Below are 17745 nucleotides of genomic sequence, written 5' to 3' on the forward strand. Positions count from 1 at the left end.
CTGGGGAGTCGTGTCTTTGAGTGACTGTACGAGGACACACGATGGCCTGGGCAGAATTTCTGTTGGTTGTGATGAATGGCAGCTTGATCTAAATGCAGAAAAGAATCTTAAATCAGATGTGTAGGAAAAGAAGTCCTGTAATGTTTCAATACAGAGATGCACCGCTTTATACTGTCACCTCTAATAAACATCCAAACGAACCTGGCGAAGGTACATGTAACGGAACTGAGATTGAGAAGGAAACAAGTTTTTACCCTACCCAAGGGAGTGAGCGATAGCTACGTCGTTTTAACAAAGAAATTCGCCAAACAGCCGAGTAAATTGAGAAGTTATTTTATTTTCGGTACCAGTTTCGGCAGTTCGACATGCCACCTTCAGGCCACATGTGCACCCCTCAAAAACTGTCGATACCAGCATATTGGGACCATCTGTTTCCGGATGCCGTGAATTCTTATCTCAGCTGCTTCCTTCGAAGGCTTGATTGCAACTCAAGTTGCAGTCGCAGTCAAGTCTTCAAAGGAAGGAGATAAGAATTCAAGGCATCCGGAAACAGATGTCTCCGATATGCTGGTGACAGTTTTTGAGGGGTGCACATGTGGCCTGAAGGTGGCATGTTGAACTGCCGAAACTGGTACCGAAAATAAAATAACTTCTCAAATTGCTGTGACGTTTGGCGAATTTCTTTGTTAAATACACCCAGTCCATGACGTTATTTAGTTTCTGTACTGAGCGAGCAGTAAAGAAAACCAAGAAGAAATTTGGAAAAGGACTTAAAGTTCAGGGAGAAGGAATAATAACGATGGAAGGCGTACTAAATGGGGTGGATAGTATGTTCAAAGGAGATTATAAGATGAATAACAACAAGAGCAAAAAAGAGGTAATGGTATGTAGTCTAATAAAATGATGCGATACTGAAGGAAGTAGATTAGGAAAAGAGATTATAAAAGTAGTATATGTGTTTTTCTGTTATGGTAGTAAAATTAGTGGTGACGGCGGAAGCAGACAGGATATTAAATTAAGACTGGCAATAGCAAGAAAGGTATTTGCGAAAAAGAGAAATTTGTTAACGTGGAATGCAATTTTAAAAGCTGGGATGTGTCCGATGACTATATTTGTCTGGAATGTAGCCTTGGACAGAAGTGGAACGTGGACGATAAGAAGAAAATAGTTTCCGAAACGTGGTACTACTGAAGAATATCGTATATTACATGGGTGGATCGGGTAGAAATGGTATTTATGGCATAAATGCACTGAATGTAGTGATCGACTGACTGGACGCATCCAGAGATATCGAGGAATAATCAGTTTGGTGACGCAGATGGGCACCTTGACATGAATACGGTAAGCATGTTAAAATGGAAGTACAGGGTGTGGACAAAATTATGCAAACACTACGAACACAATACATTACCACGTCTAATAGAGTGTAGGAGAACCGTGGTCTCTCAAAACAGCGTAAACTGGTCTCGGAAGAGATAATAATGGGAACTGTATGGGTTTCAAGCGCATATTCTAGCGTTATTCCTACAAAATAGTGGAAAGTTGAGATAATAATGGCGCATTCTTCTCTCCAAATTAGGCCACAAAATCTCAGTATTATTGAGGGGAGGAGCTCTTGAAACCAATCCTGGAGGATGCGACCTGGGAGCCTGTCGTCTGGGAACACAGCATCACCGCTGGGAGCGAACACTGTGCTGTGGGATGCACCTGAACAGCCAATATGGTGACGTAATGCTTGGCAGCAGTGCGACCTTGCAGAGTAACCATGGGCCTATGGAATACCGCGATATGGCTACCCAAATCAACTCCTGATATGTTTCACTTTGGGGTCGAAGTTGGAAACAGTGTGAAACAAGATTCAACCAACCAAATGACATCTTTCCAATGCTGTGTAATTCTGGTTTCATATCTCTGGATCCACGGTTGTCAGTCACGGGCATTTGTATCTCTGGTGTGTGGTTTCAAAATTGCAGCTCGCCTTGCAGTCCCCTGTTTACGGAGCTTCCTTCCTTCGTGTAGTTTTGATGCTGTCAGTTTTCACGAATGCGACATTCAGATCTGCAATGACTTTTGCAGCTACCGTCCTGTCACTTTTCGTCACGACCCTGTTTAGTGACCAACAGTTACGATCGCTGGACGCGCACTGTCGTCCACGTTGTGACTTGGCAGACCATACTTTATGCGCTTTTCTTGTACCCGGTATATACCTCCGCCTCTTGATACACCAAACACTTGGCTTTTCTTGGTTACAGAAGCACCCCCCACACGAGCACTAAAAATTTGCCCATGTTCCAGTTCACGTAACTCCGACATACTGCACTCACAACTATACCGAACACTGTTATGACCAGGAGTGTCACAATGTACTGAGGACATTTACACAGGTACCGTTCGTGGTCAAATACAACAGCGCAGCCTGCAGTCTTGGCGAACATCCATATTTATTTCCAGAATGAAATTTTCACTCTGCAGCGGAGTGTGCGCTGATATGAAACTTCCTGGCAGATTAAAACTGTGTGCCGGACCGAGACTCGAACTCTGGACCATTGCCTTTCGCGGGCAAGTGCTCTACCAACTGAGCTACTCAAGCACGACTCACGCCCCGTCCTCACAGCTTTACTTCTGCCAGTATCTCGTCTCCTACCTTCCAAACTTTACAGAAGCTCTCCTGCGAACCCTAAAAAGGTCCCGACATCGAGTCTCGGTCCGGCACACAGTTTTAATCTGCCAGGAAGTTTCATATCAGCGCACACTCCGCTTCAGAGTGAATATCTCATTCTGGAAACATCCCGCAGGGTGTGGCTAAGCTATGTCTCCGCAATATCGTTTCTTTCAGGAGTGCTAGTTCTGCAGGTTTCGCAGGAGAGCTTCTGTAAAGTTTGGAAGGTAGGAGACGAGATACTGGCAGAAGTAAAGTTGTGAGGACGGGGCGTGAGTCGTGCTTGGGTAGCTCAGTTAGCAGAGCTTGATCATCCACATTTATGATCAAGCGTGCATTCCTTGCATTATTTCCATATTTTTGACCAACAGGAGTATTTAGGAGTAGTTTTGCTGAGGTTAAGAGGCTTGCATAGGGCAGACTAGTGTGCGAGGGCTGCATCGAAACATTCTTGGAACTGAAGACCGTTAAGAATAACAAGAACAAGAAAAGCGAGGGGTTTGACATGTACGATGTCACCCTTAAGTTTCAGATGTCGTACAAATTATATACGGAACACGAAACGAGGAGTGCTCTACTGGTCGTAACAGAGTGATATACGGTGAACGGGTGTGAGCGGTGTCGGACGCGGTGACTTTGGAGCGGCGCTCCGCAGCTGCCGCCAGTACGCGGCGCTCTTAACTGTCGCGGACTATCGCTGCGTGTCTTATCTGCCGGAGTTGGCTCAGCGTTCTGCAAATAGAGGTGACCACGCGTGCGCTCAAGGGCGCTCCGGCAGCCACCGCTGAAAACAACGCCGACCCACAGAGGCCGTCACTGGGCCAGGCTCAACCTTCAGCTGGAGCGCCGGCGGTACAGGCACAGGCGCTGATCACAGTACACCTGCGTACACCTACACTGTGTGATCAAAAGTATCCAGACACCCACAAAAGCATACGTTTCTCATATTACGTGCATTGTGTGCTGCCACCTACTGCCAGGTACTCTGTATCAGCGACCTCAGTAGTCATTAGACATCGTGAGAGAGCAGAATGGGGCGCTCCGCAGGACTCACGCACTGCGAACGTGGTCACGTGATCGGGTGTCACTTGTGTCATACGTCTGTGCGCTAGATTTCCACACTCCTAAACATCCTCAGTTCACTGTTTCCGATGTGATAGTGAAGTGGAAACGTGAAGGGACACTTAAAGCACAAAAGCGTACAGGTCGACGTCGTCTGATGACTGGCAGAGACCGCCGACAGTTGAAGAGGGTCGTAATGTGTAATAGGCGGACATCTATCCAGACCATCACACAGGAATTCCAAACTGCGTCAGGATCCACTCGAAGTACTGTAACAGTTAGGCGGGATGTAAGAAAACTTGGATTTCAAGATCGAGCGGCTGCTCTTCAGTCACACATCATGCCGGTGAATGCCAAACGACGCCTCGCTTGTTGTAAGGAGCGTAAACATTGGACGATTGAACAGTGGAAAAACGCTGTGTGGAGTGACGAATCACGGTACACAATCTGGCGATCCGATGGCAGGTTGTGGGTATGGCGAATGCCCGATGAACCTCATAGCCGCGCGGGATTAGCCGAACGGTCTCAGGCGCTGCCGTCATGGACTGTGCGGCTGGTCCCGGCGGAGGTTCGAGTCCTCCCTCGGGCATGGGTGTCTGTGTTTGTCCTTAGGATAATTTAGATTAAGTAGTGTGTAAGCTTAGGGACTGATGACCTTAGCAGTTAAGTCCCATAAGATTTCACAAAAATTTGAACATTTTTTGAACCTCATCTGCCAGCGTGTGTAGTGCCAAAAGTAAAATTCGGAGTGGTCGTGTTTTTCATGGAGGGGGCTTGCACACCTTGTTGCTTTGCGTAGCACTATCACAGCACCGGCCTACACTGATGTTTTAAGCACCTTCTTGCTTCCTACTGTTGAAGAGTAATTCGGGGATGCCGATTGCATCTTTCAACACGATGGTGCACCTGTTCATAATGCACGCCATGGGGCTGAGTTGTTACACGACAATAACATCCCTGTCATGGACTGGCCTGCACAGAGTCTTGCCCTTTATCCTATAGAACACATCTGGGATGTTTTGGAACGCCGACTTCGTGCCAGGCCTCACCCACCGACATCGATACGTCAGTGCGTCTGCCATTCTACAAGAAACCTTCCAGCAACTGATTGAACATATGCCTGCGAGAGTGGAAGCTGTCATCAAGGCTAACGGTGGGCCGACACTATATTAAATTCCAGCATTACCGATAGAGGGCGCCACGAACTTGTAAATTATTTTCAGGCAGGTGTCCGGATACTTTCGATCACGTAGTGTACACCTACAGTGCGCAAAGCACTGGCTAATCTGTGGAGGGGGGGGGGCACTTACACTTGTACCATTTCTTTACTTCCATTCCATTCAAGTGTGGAGGGCGGGAAGAATGACGACTTCAGTTTACGTGTGACCGCCGTGATTAATCTAATCTTGCTACCTCGATCCCTCCGGGAGCGGTATGTAGGGACCTGTTGTCCAGATCCTTCACATTTTATTCAGCAGCACACGTACGATTACTATCAAAGGCACTGTCTTATGGGACTTCGGGCGAAATTTATGATTCATCTAGGATTTTCTGGTAGAAAGTAGTCAGCGTATACAAGGTGACAGTTACTGAACTATATGAAAAAAAAACGTAAATTAGTCACAAAATACGGCGTGCACACTCTTTATTCAACATGCAAACGTGACGACATATCTTCGGATTTAGTTTATGACACGTTCGATGTGGCTGCCATCACTGGCGATGACGAATAGCGAAACTGTGCAGGAGTCGCTGAGGTGTCGGGACGTCGATGTTGTCGATGACCTGGTGAGTGGCTGTTTTCAGCCGAGCAGTGGTTATCGGGTTATTGCTGTACACCTTTTCTTTAAATATAGCCCCACAGAAAAGGAGTCGCATGTGTTCAGATTCGGAGAATATGGTGGCCAATCGAGGCGCATACCAGTGTCTTCCGGTACCCCAGATCCAGAATGCGGCCCCCAAAGAGCTCCTCCAGGTCATCAAACAGTCTCCTGCTTCGGTGGGGTCGATATCCGTCTTACATGGACCACGTCTTGTCGAAATCAGGGTAACTTTGGACAATGGGGATAAAATCATCTTCCAAAACCTCCAAGTACCGTGAGGGTAGTCACCGGCCATCGAGGAACACAACACCGATTATTCCGTGACTGGGCATAGCACACCACAAAGCCGCCCGTTGTGGGTGAAGAGACTTCTAGATCGCGAAATCCACATTCTCAGTCCCCCAAATGCACCAATTTTGCTTATTTTAGAAACCATCCCAATGAGAGCGGGCTTCGTCGATAAACCAAATGATATGCGCATACTACATTGGTTGCCCAGAAAGTAATGCACCGCATTTTTTTTTCTCGGCCGAAAACAATGCTACGAATCCTAATCGCTACATATGTATTATCTGAAGTCTCCAGACTGAGCGCGCCAACTTTCCGTCACTTCCGACAGATAGCGTAGCTGCAGGACACTTTCATAAATGGCGTCTGTAGGTGATGTACGTTACAAGCAACGTGCCGTCATTGAATTTCTCACTGCAGAGAAAGAAACTGTGGGGAATATTCACAAACGCTGGTGCAAAGTCTGTGGATCATCTGCTGTCGACAGAAGTACAGTTATTGCTGGGCACGGAGGATGACGTCCTCAGAAGGCGGTTCGGCGGTGCTCCACGATTTCCAGCGTTCGGGGAGACCGTCCACGGCTGTCACACCTGACACGTCGCAGCGAGCTGATGATGCTGTCATTCGCGAGGACAGACGCAGTACGGCTCGGCCGTTGGCGCTGCATCTATCAATCAGCAAAGGAAGTGTGGCTGCAGTTATACGTACTCTTCGTTATTGAAAAGTGTATTCAGGCTGGGTCCTGCGGTGTCTAACAGTGGATCATACATCGCACAGAAGAAACATCTGTCTCGATTTGTTGCTACGTTTTGAAGCTGAGGAGGAGGCCTTCTTGTACCGGATTGTGACAGGTGATGAAACGTGGGTTCACCATTTTGAGCCCGAAACAAAACGACAGTCAATGCAATGGCGCCATTCCCACTCCACACAGCCGGCCTGAGTGGCCGAAGGTTCTAGGCGCTACAGTCTGGAACCGCGCGACCGCTACGGTCGCAGGTTCGAATCCTGCCTCGGGCGTGGATGTGTGTGATGTCCTTAGGTTACTTAGGTTTAAGTAGTTCTAAGTTCTAGGGGACTGATGACCACAGAAGTTAAGTCCCATAGTGTCCAGAGCCATTTTGAGCCCACTCCATACAGAAGAAAAAATTCAAAGCAACTGCTTCCTCTGGCAAGGTCGGGATCACCGTGTTCTGCGACTGTGAAGCAGTGGCTCCGTCACCAGGGCACGGGTTGCTACCGACACGGAATACTCGACCTTGTTTCGCGCTGGAGGAATGCCATAGAACGGAATGGAGACTACGAGGAAAAATAATGTAAGTAGATAAAACACTATTCTTTTCTGGGTGTAATTCTGATTATGTTTGAGTTGGTGAGTTGCTGGCGCCAGTTCCCATCGATTGTCCTTTCTTCGTTGAGTCGATTTCGATGCTTATTTGTCTTCTTCACATCTTCGGCGGCGCGGGATTTTAACCGGAGTGCGCGCGCCCTGCTGGTGGCTGGTGTGCGGGTATCCGCGGTGTGAGGTGGACTGACGTGGGACTGACCGTGTGTGTATGCAGCACGGGGGGCGGCCGGGTCGGCATGGCGAAGGAGCGTGGCCAGCCGCTGCTGCGAGTTTAGCCGTTACAATACAAATCTCGTGCCCGTGGCGATGGGGATTTCCCCGAGGTTGGAAGGACAAGTTCGGTCGAGTTCGTCACAAGTTACACACGCCGAATGACTTGGAGTCCTCGAGTGGCTTTGGTGGGTGGTGTTTACATGAACTAAAGATTCCAGTGTACTAAAAACCGTGTGGAATTGTTCCAGTAACCTTTCACTGAATTTGGCGTCGTCACTTGATATACTGACGGCAGTTAAGTAAGTGTAACGTCTCCCACCAAACAAACACGATGCATGGCTAAACACTTAGCTAGAAGTGCAACTAAGTAGTGTGTAAGTCTGTGTTAGCCGTTCCAAGCTGCGCTGAAATATTTTTCTCACTCTACCTGTTATGTTATTATTTTAGTCTGGCCTTTAAATGTGCGCTGAGATTATTTTTGGCAATCTTACCTTATGCCATTATTTTAGTGTTTTAAGGGATTGTGTAACCAAATTTTAAGAGCCATGACTGCCCAAGTAAATCACGAAGGTTAATTCAGTTGGTTACATCTGTGCAATATATCACTGAAAGATATTGACAACTAGTTGTGATTTCGATTGTAATTTCGGTGTGTCCTTACACCCGATGCTCAATAAAGAATTGTTGAGGAAAAAAAGATGTGATGCAGTACTTCCTGGGATACCCTCGTGTTTCCCTTCGAGCTCCGCGGCCAACCATGCAGTGTGAACGGTCTAACGCAGACCGCTCAGAAGTTATGACGATTTTGTTTCATATTGTTCAATAATTGTCAACCCCTATCTTGGATGGAACTTCATGAGAGATGTAGCAGTAACTTGGAGTGTAGCCTGTAACAGAGTGATGTCGAGTGCATGGATGTGTACTCTGTTGGGACCGCGGCCGTTCTTCTTTTACACCAGCGACCTTACAGACAATACTAACAGCAACTACAGAATTTCCACAGATTATGGAGATGTCTGTAGCTACGTGAAAAGAGCTGTACAATATTCAGTCGTATTTCGAAAAGATCAAGTAGCGTAAAGATGGGCTGCGAGGTGCCGGGGTGGAGAAGAATTTGTACGTCTTTAGTTCGGACGAATCTTGCATGAGAAGGAGACATGCAGTCGACCCCCACCTTTTCTACCAGCTAATTAATTATGCACACAACGGTAACGGAAGGAAATGATGGTGGGCCCTGCTAGTTGGTAAAATAAGGAGTGCACGCTCACAATAATTTAATAATAATCGTAACCTACTCAGAAAAAGAGAACTTTACCACAATAAACAACAGGAAATGGGATTCCGCATATATCTACGAAATGATATGTGGACTAAATATTACAATGAGATTTATTACACATCAGAACATAAATGCACATGATTGTCGACACACACATTAGGTTAAAGGATAGGGTATACTAAAATATTATAAGAATAAGAGTTGGCTCGAGAGCAAGGGGCTCCTACTCTCTGTGATGCAATAGACCGACGATAATGACTGGACGACCTAATGAATCAAATAGTAATCTCCCGACTATATAGCAGTATCGCAGTTAGTAGTGACAGCTCAAATGGGATCACATGGAGAAACAAACAACGTGGACTTGTAGCAAAGCGAGCGCGTGTGCTGCTGAGGGATTCAGTATAAAATTGATAAGGTCCTACAATGCCGGAGCCAGTACGTCGTCGGCAGGCAGCGCCCTGCTAATGTAGGCGCCGACTTCTGCCGTGCAGCAACTCTGTGTCAACCCTGGCCACGAAGGTTGTCTGAGAATTCCAAGTTCTTCCGAAAAAGAGCGACCAAGTCGCAAGACCGTCCGACTCCGAGGAAGATCAGCTCCCGAATCCACTGCCCGCACAACGCAAGAGCGAAGCCAACATTGCTCTACTCCCTACTCTCCTCGAAAACTGCGAATCAGCATTCAGTTCCAATCCCAAAGTAGGAGGCAGTTTGCAAAACAGAATTATTTAGTTATAGCAATTATGGTATAAAGCAGCAGAGCAGTGTTACCCTCTGAGAGGAATTTTGTTGTGTTGACCATGTTATTCCTAATGGGGGTGGCTTATCGGAAGTGAAAGTCAGAATTACGTAAATAATTAAACGGTGACAAACAAAATATTGCCTATCTGCACTGTTTAATTGATAAAGAAAAAAACGGTCACCAGCCTAACTAGGCAAGAGAATGATTAACATTCTCGTTCAAGAAAATAGTTATTAGTAACTCTAATGGGTAAACACAACCTATACTTGACCACAAGCGAGTGCAATTAAAGTCTGGCACATACATATGTTTACGGTAAGGTTGAAACTAACAGTTAAAGCAGCACAAACTATTTGCAAAATTATAACAGGTACAGAAAAACACTATCACTTTCAGGGCTTACACAAACTGAGTGGTCTTTATACTGTTAATAAGCACACAAGAGAGACAAACACTTAGTGGTCATGAACGTATAATTTTCTACTATGCAGTTTTCCACTTTTACTACCGTGAGACATAAAATTAACAAAATTGCAAGAAACTGACTCACCTTTTAGAATTTACTACAGATATCAAGGTGATCATTAGCTAAGCAAAACTTAAGAAGCCTCAACCTTAAGAACTTTTAATTTTGCAGTTGGCAACAACACATTAATAAGCAGTTTTACTAGGAAAATTATTTTCAGCAAGCATCATTAATTTTAACTCACTCTCTAGATACATTAACTTTAGCTTTCTCTTTACTATGTTCAAGAGGCATTAAATAGAAAACTGGGTTTTAACGTACTTTCAGTAAAGACACTCGGAAATCACTTTAGTTCAAACGGAGAGGAACCTAAGAGGTGTTATGATGAGGAGAAAAATCAATGTAGGTACATAAATTCCGATATAAATTACCTTATATTTCAGCACATTAGCACATCCATTAAGCTGATCCTTCACTGTACATCATTATAGTATTACGTTGCAATGATTGCGCAATGTGGTGGCGACTGCATGTTGGTAGGTGGAATTGCAGGCTGAATTGCTGGACTCTGTCATTTCTTGGTGGCGACGACAGATACAAATTCCAGAATAGTTCCAGCTATTTATCCATCCATCCGAGGCCTTAGAAGGAAGCAGGAAAAGCCTCTCTCGGAATCAGCACAATATGCATCTTTTACATGGCAGTCCACAGACTCGTAGCTCGTCTCCGATTCGTTGCTCGTCCCCGACTGACTATATGTTCCACCTTTCCTACCTAGGCCAACCACAATTTGCACGCGCTACACAGTTCCGTTCCCGAGGGGAACCACACTACCTCTTATACACAAAATTACTAAGATTCCTAAGTGAGGATCAGCAGTTTACATAACAGCAAACAAACGCATTGAACAACACAGAACATTTGCACATATTAACATGTCTACAAAAAATTATTCACACAAAATTGCAATTATATACATTAAGTTTTGTTCCCTCCAAATGGGACAAAGAGTTTAAATGAAAGATATGCTACACAGCATAGAACCAAACCATGACATCAAAGTTTGTATAAATAAAGCAGTATACACTTTTATGTTATCGATTCAATCACACACATTTACAGAAGCACAGCAATGTAACATTAAATAAAACAAAAGGCAAAATAAACCAGTAGAGTATTAGAGCTATGGTGTTACAAAGTGAAAAGTATTTTTTGAGCTCTCAGTACAAATACTCTCATTACAATAACCTTATTCGGTCTATTGCTACCGTGCAATTAATAAAATTGATGAAAATGAGAGGAGACATACAAAAGAGGGCATGGAACCTCTCATGGCAACTTGCTTTAAATGGTCAAAAAATGTGTCCTTATAAAAAAGAGAAGACTTCAGTATTCTCTAACTACACTAGCAAAGGGTCATAGCTGAAACCGATTAATTAGTACAAATAGCTTGCTGTAACAATTTTTAAGGATACGAAATTGAACGTCCACGTAACCTCAATCGCAGCTGAAGTACGTGGCAGACTTCGGTTCGTTGCTAGAACTCTGGCAGTCGGTCTGCAGAGCAGATTTCTTGCATAACACTGAAGCGACTCACCATATAGTACGGAGTGAAATATCATATTTGGTGGGATTTCTTCTTCATAGAATATGTGGTACGAATGAAAGCTGTTTCAAAGCATGAACAGATTGAGGATCGCTCGGAAACGTTCCGTTTGAACTACGATTTGTGTGGGATGTTCCTCAAGTGCGTGTGACCCGTACCAAACAGGACTAATGAGGGATACTGATCACGTACAGAGGAGGGCAGCAGGGATGGCTTCTTTGACCCTCGGAGAGTGTCGTGGAAATGCTGGACAAACTGAACTGTCGGACACTTGGAGACAGTCGGAAACTGTCCCGTGACAGTGTACTTGGTGAGTTTCAGGAGCCACCTTTAAGTGGAGACTCTAGGAATACACTACAAGCCCCATAAATACAGCTCCTGTCGGGATCGCGAAAAGAAGGAACATCAGGTTAGTTACCGCGTGAACAGAGGCACTGGAACAGGTCCTCCAGTACTGAATACGTGAGTGGGACGGGAAGTAGCCCTAATGGCTGGTACAATACCACGTTCCCTCTGCCACGCACTTCACTGTGGTTTGCAGAATATGGACGTAAGTTTATACAGGGGGGGATGAGCTCACAAGTGTCCGCCAGTTCAGTTTCTTTGGATCTCCCTGGCTGTGAGCCTTTGTGAGGCTATTGTTTGTGTCCGTTTGTAGCATGTGACATGGTAGTATTCTAGGATCTTGCACCCGAGTATTGTGTAAGTATGTAGGCAGAAGACCGAGGAGAAGTGTAGAAACACGACGGCAGAGGTGCCACCACAACAAGACAAACATTAGGCGTAACTTTGACTACGAGAAATTTAGAAAAGAATTTGTGCTTATTCCACCCGCCTTTATTACGCAGTTCCAAAGGTTGTTGGTACTACTGTGCTCTTACGAGATGTCTGACGTGTCTGTGCGTACAACAAAATCTATATTCCGTAAGCCGCCTTACAGTCTATGGGGGAGGGTACCTTGCGTATCGCTTTTCTGTTCTTCTCATGGATGTTCCGCGGGAAGAACAGCTGTCAGCTGTCGGTAAACCCGCCTACCCTCCGCTCTACAATCGAAAACAAAAGTCCAGAGCAAGTGCAGTGTTCTAGCTTACATCAGCAGGCGTGCGCAGCTGGCAAATAGGCGAGAACCAAGGTCGCCCAACACCTCCTTCCTGCTGCTCCTCTTTGGACTTGTGACTCGCTGAACGCCACGACTCGCAGAAACATTGTTTCCAGTAAATATGTGCGCGTTAAATGCTTTAGATAAAGACAATGCGTGTTTCTATTTATTGTGTCTGACTTTTTTCTTTTTTCGTGTATAGTAGCTTCACATTTTCTCGAAATTGCACAAATTAAACTACATACTACTACAGACATCAACCAATCCACTTCCAAACATTACAGGAGTCCGACAGCAACTCGCACCACAATAGATCAACTCAACAACAATAAAATACAAGTGCTGTCAATTTAGCGATCTAACAATTACAAAGTATTGATTCTTGACGTTAAAAGGCATTACTGGACAATTAATTCCTTCACAACCTTCATTATTAGTGATAATAAATTATAGAATATTAATAATTTCAGACTTGATTACAATATGGAATTAAATTTGATGAAAGAATACTAAAGGTTTTTGAAAAGTAAATTTCGTGTTACATTAATGTTTTATTTCAGCTCATAAAAGGAAAATGTAAAATCATTTCAAGTATGCTTCAAAATTACAAAAGATGCAGGACTGCAATTTTGTAAACATGTACTGGATTCTGCAATACGTGACAGAAACGCATGGACTGGCCAGTTCCTTTATAACACTTATCGTGCATTCGGACGTCAGTACTGAGCGTGCCGGGATTTTGGCGCCATAGCATAGACAACCGACCACGAACCACGGACCTCGCCGTTGGTGGGGAGGCTTGTGTGCCTCAGCGATACAGATAGCCGTACCACAGGTGCTACCACAACGGAGGGGTATCTGTTGAGAGGCCAGACAAACGTGTGGTTCCTGAAGAGGGGCAGCCTTTTCAGTAGTTGGAGGGGCAACAGTCTGGATGACTGACTAATCTGGCCTTGTAACGCCAACCAAAACGGCCTAGCTGTACTGGTACTGCGAACGGCTGCAACTTGACTGTATGGTAAAATATTCCGGAGGTAAAATAGTCCCACATTCGGATCTCCAGGATGGGACTACGCAGGAGGACGTCGTTATCAGGAGAGACAAAACTGGCGTTCTACGGATGGGAGCGTGGAATGTCAGATCAGTTAATCAGGCAGGTAGGTTAGAAAATTTAAAAAGGGAAATGGATGGGTCCAAGTTAGATGTAGTGGGAATTAGTGGAGTTCGGTGGCAGGAGGAACAAGACTTCTGGTAAAGTGAATACAATGTTATAAATACAAAATCAAAAATGGGTGATGCAGGACTAGCTTTAATAATGAATAAAAATAGAAACGCAGATAAGCTACTACAAACAGCATAGTGAACGCATTATTGTATAGACATGAAGACCACGCGTACTACAGTAGTACAAGTTTATATGCCAACTAGCTCTGCAGATGATGAAGAAATTGAAGAAAAGTATGATGCGATAAAAGAAATTACTCAGGTAGTTAAGGGACACGAAAATTTAATAGTCATGTGGGACTGGAATTCGATAGTAGGAAAAGGAAGAGAAGGAAACGTAGTAGGTGAATATGGAATGGTGGGTAAGGAATGAAAGAGGAAGCCGCCTGGTAGAATTTCGTACAGAGCATAGCTTAATCATAGCTAACACTTGATTCAAGAATCATGAAAGAAGGTTGTATACATGGAAGAGGCCTAGAGACCATGGAAGGTTTCAGGTAGATTATATAATCGTAAGAGAGAGATTTAGGAACCAGATTTTAAATTGTAAGACATTTCCAGGGGCAGATGTGGATTCTGACCACTATTTATTGGTTATAAACTGTAGCTTAGAACTGAAGAAACAGCAAAAGGTAGTAATTTAAGAAGATGGGACCTTTATAAACTGAAAGAACCAGAGGCTGTAGAGAGTTTCAGAGAGAGTATTAGTGAAAGATTGTCGAGAACAGGGGAAAGACATACAATAGAAGAAGAAAGGGTAGCTCTGATAGATGAAATATTGAAGGCAGCAGGGTATCAAGTTGGTAAAAGGACAAGTCCTAGTAGAAATCTTTGGGTAACTGACGAGATACTGAATTTACTTGATGAAACGAGAAAATATAAAAATGCAGTAAATAAAGCAGGCGAAAGGGAATTCAACCTCAAGCGTCTCAAAAGTGAGATCAAGAATGTAGAGGCGTGTATCACTAGGGGCAGGTATGCCACACACCCACCCCACGTCCCCAAACCCCCGGATTCTTTATAATCATTAAATTATTCACGACTGCTGACGCGCTGCAATGTTAAAAGTTCGAAAGATGGATGCTCAAATCATAAAAATGCAGTAAATGAAGTAGGCTGAACCTAGTGCGAGTAGTGGGCGCCGATCAAAATAGTTTCCTTCACAGAGATACAAACAGAGACACTACACGCACTAGTTCAATAACAACGAGTTTAACACTACCAGCTTAAGACATTAATTTCCGGTTGAGGTCCATATTTGGCGTGTTTTACATTACAATTTCCGTCCTATAAATGTACGCTGTTTCCAAGCGCTAACAAGTTTGGGATCTCTTGAAAACGTGTCGTATATCGGTACTATTTATTGTAATAAAATGACGGTAAATGACATACTGGTGGTTGAAGAATTTTCAAATTATAACTTGCGTATTATGAAAGTGTCTTTTTAAGGCGAAGGCACATTGAAGATTCATCAAAAACAAGTTGTTAACTACGTAAATGTGATTAAAGCTTTTAGAAGGTCGTAACATACTGAGCCATATAATGCAGAAATTCAGCGTAGCATAATGAACACATATGCTGAAGTACAAAGTGAAGTGTAATGTGTAACTGGTTCTAGTCCTACTACATCCAATTTTGTACACACTTTCAGATTTCCTAATAGCTTCTGGCATTTTCTCATTGCTTTAGTAGAAGTATATTGTATAATATTCGGTGTTATGTATACATAAGTGTGCGCTCGCTCTCTCAGTAGTTTGTTCCATTGGCTTTATCTACAAGAGACCTTGCATTGCTTGGAATAATATGTTTTTCAATTTCTTATTTATCTTCTTGTATTTCACATACTCTGAAGATTCTGCTGCTGAATAGAAATAGTGATAAAGTAAGAGTGACGTTCGGAGTATAACGTCAACACTAGATTTAATTACATTTTTTTCTCTAAGTCCACAGACAAATTTCTCAGAGCGTGAGGACAGATAAACAGTTCTTACATAATCGTTGCTGGTATTACGTTCCTTTTAGGCAGTGTTCAGTTTTCTGGGTGAGATGGAACATTGCTCTGTACGGCTACTTTATTGCACATGTATTTTAGACTGGGGCTATACAGTTAGATCAGATGCACGGCTAGTTAGGTCAAAGGACTATTGTACAGCGTACCACATGTAAATCATGTTTCTTGTGTTGTTGATTTGTAGCTGTTTAAAACCGTAATGCACTTATCATACGTCAGTTTTAAATGTTTAGGATGTAGTCCAATGCATACACAAATTTACAGGTGTTTCTGTATAAATATTGACGTATGTGATACCTAGGAATGTCAAAATACGAGGGTCGTCCACAAACTATGTTCTGTTTCTATTTCTATCCGGGGCAGCGCTGTGATCGCAGTTCCGAGCATGCGCGGCGGTTACTCTCACTCGAGGAGAAGACATGGACGCCATTTTCAGATCGCTGCTGCCGACGCGTGCTTTGTAGAGCTACTTTATAATGTCAGCCGTAATTGAAAATGCTGCCACGTGTGAAATCAGATCTGTGATTCGTTTTCTAAATGCAAAGGAACTTAAACCAAGGAAATTCATCAGCAAATCTGCGAGGTTTACGGACAAAATGCTATGAGTGATTCAATATTTAGAAGATGAGTCTGTTTAATGAAGAACGTCTTCAAGAGCACGATGAAGAACAAAGTGGACGCCCGTCTGTGGTTACTGATGAAATGGTTCACACAATTGAAGACAAGATTAAGCACAACCGTAAGTTTAAACTTGGTGCCCTTGCTATGGAGTTCCGCAAATATCACCATCACTAATTCATGAAATTATTACTGAAAAACTGAAATTTCGAAAACTCTGCCCACGTTGAGTACCTTAAAGTCTTACTGAACAACACAAGAAACGACGGATGGGCAGTGCACTTCAGTTTTTGGCACGCTACAAGAAGGCGAGTGTTTTCCTTCTCGGATGTTCACGGGGGATGAAACTTGGGTATCGTACGACACCCCTGAAACAAAACAGCAGTCAGTGGAATGGAGGCACACTTTATTCCCAACGAAGGTTAAGCCTAAGCAAATCGTGACACCTCGAAAAGTCATGTGCACCGTTTTTTGGGACAGAAAAGGCATTTTGCTGATTGATTTCTTACCACGAGGTTGAAAAATATATGCACATGGTTACTGCGAGACCATTAAGAAATTGCGCCGCGCAATACAGAACAAGCGCCGAGGATTGCTGTCAAAACGTGTTGTTTTTTTCCACGATAATGCCCGACATCACATGGCGAATGTGACCAAACAACAGTTGTAGGAACTTTGACTGGGACGCGTTTGATCGTCCTCATTATAGCCCGGACCTCGCTCCTAGCGACTTTCATCTCTTCTTACACCTAAAATCTGTCCTCGGTGGTCAACACTTCAGCGATGATCATGAGCTAAAAGAACGTGTTACCACATGGTTCAGTACACAGGCGGCAACCTTCTATGAAGAAGGCATACAAATACTTGCGCCAAGCTATGACAAGTGCCTACAAAATTTCGGAAGCTATGTAGAAAAGTAGATTAACAGTTGCAGATTTCTGTACAATAAACATTTTTTTCTGTTCACGTTTGTTTTATATAACCAAACGGAACTTACTTTGTGGGCATGCCTCGTACATGCCTGCACGAAGGCACTTCTTACCAACATTGTTGAGAGAATCCTGTTAGTAGTCTTTAAATATGATTACACTAATGTCAAATCTTTTAATGATTATTTGCAATAAATTCATTTTAACGTAATATTATTATCTTACCATTGCCAGCTGTAGCTCTGTTGACAAAATATAATGACATACATATGTTTTTTATTTACCTTAACGTTACATGGGTTTGCTAAAAAGTGAGAACGATTTGATAGTTTTTGTTTTATACAGAAAACTGTAAATTTGTGTCTCACTATTTGTAAAGGA

The sequence above is a fragment of the Schistocerca nitens genome, chromosome 10, assembly GCF_023898315.1.
Source record: "Schistocerca nitens isolate TAMUIC-IGC-003100 chromosome 10, iqSchNite1.1, whole genome shotgun sequence".
In the NCBI taxonomy this organism is placed as follows: domain Eukaryota; kingdom Metazoa; phylum Arthropoda; class Insecta; order Orthoptera; family Acrididae; genus Schistocerca; species Schistocerca nitens.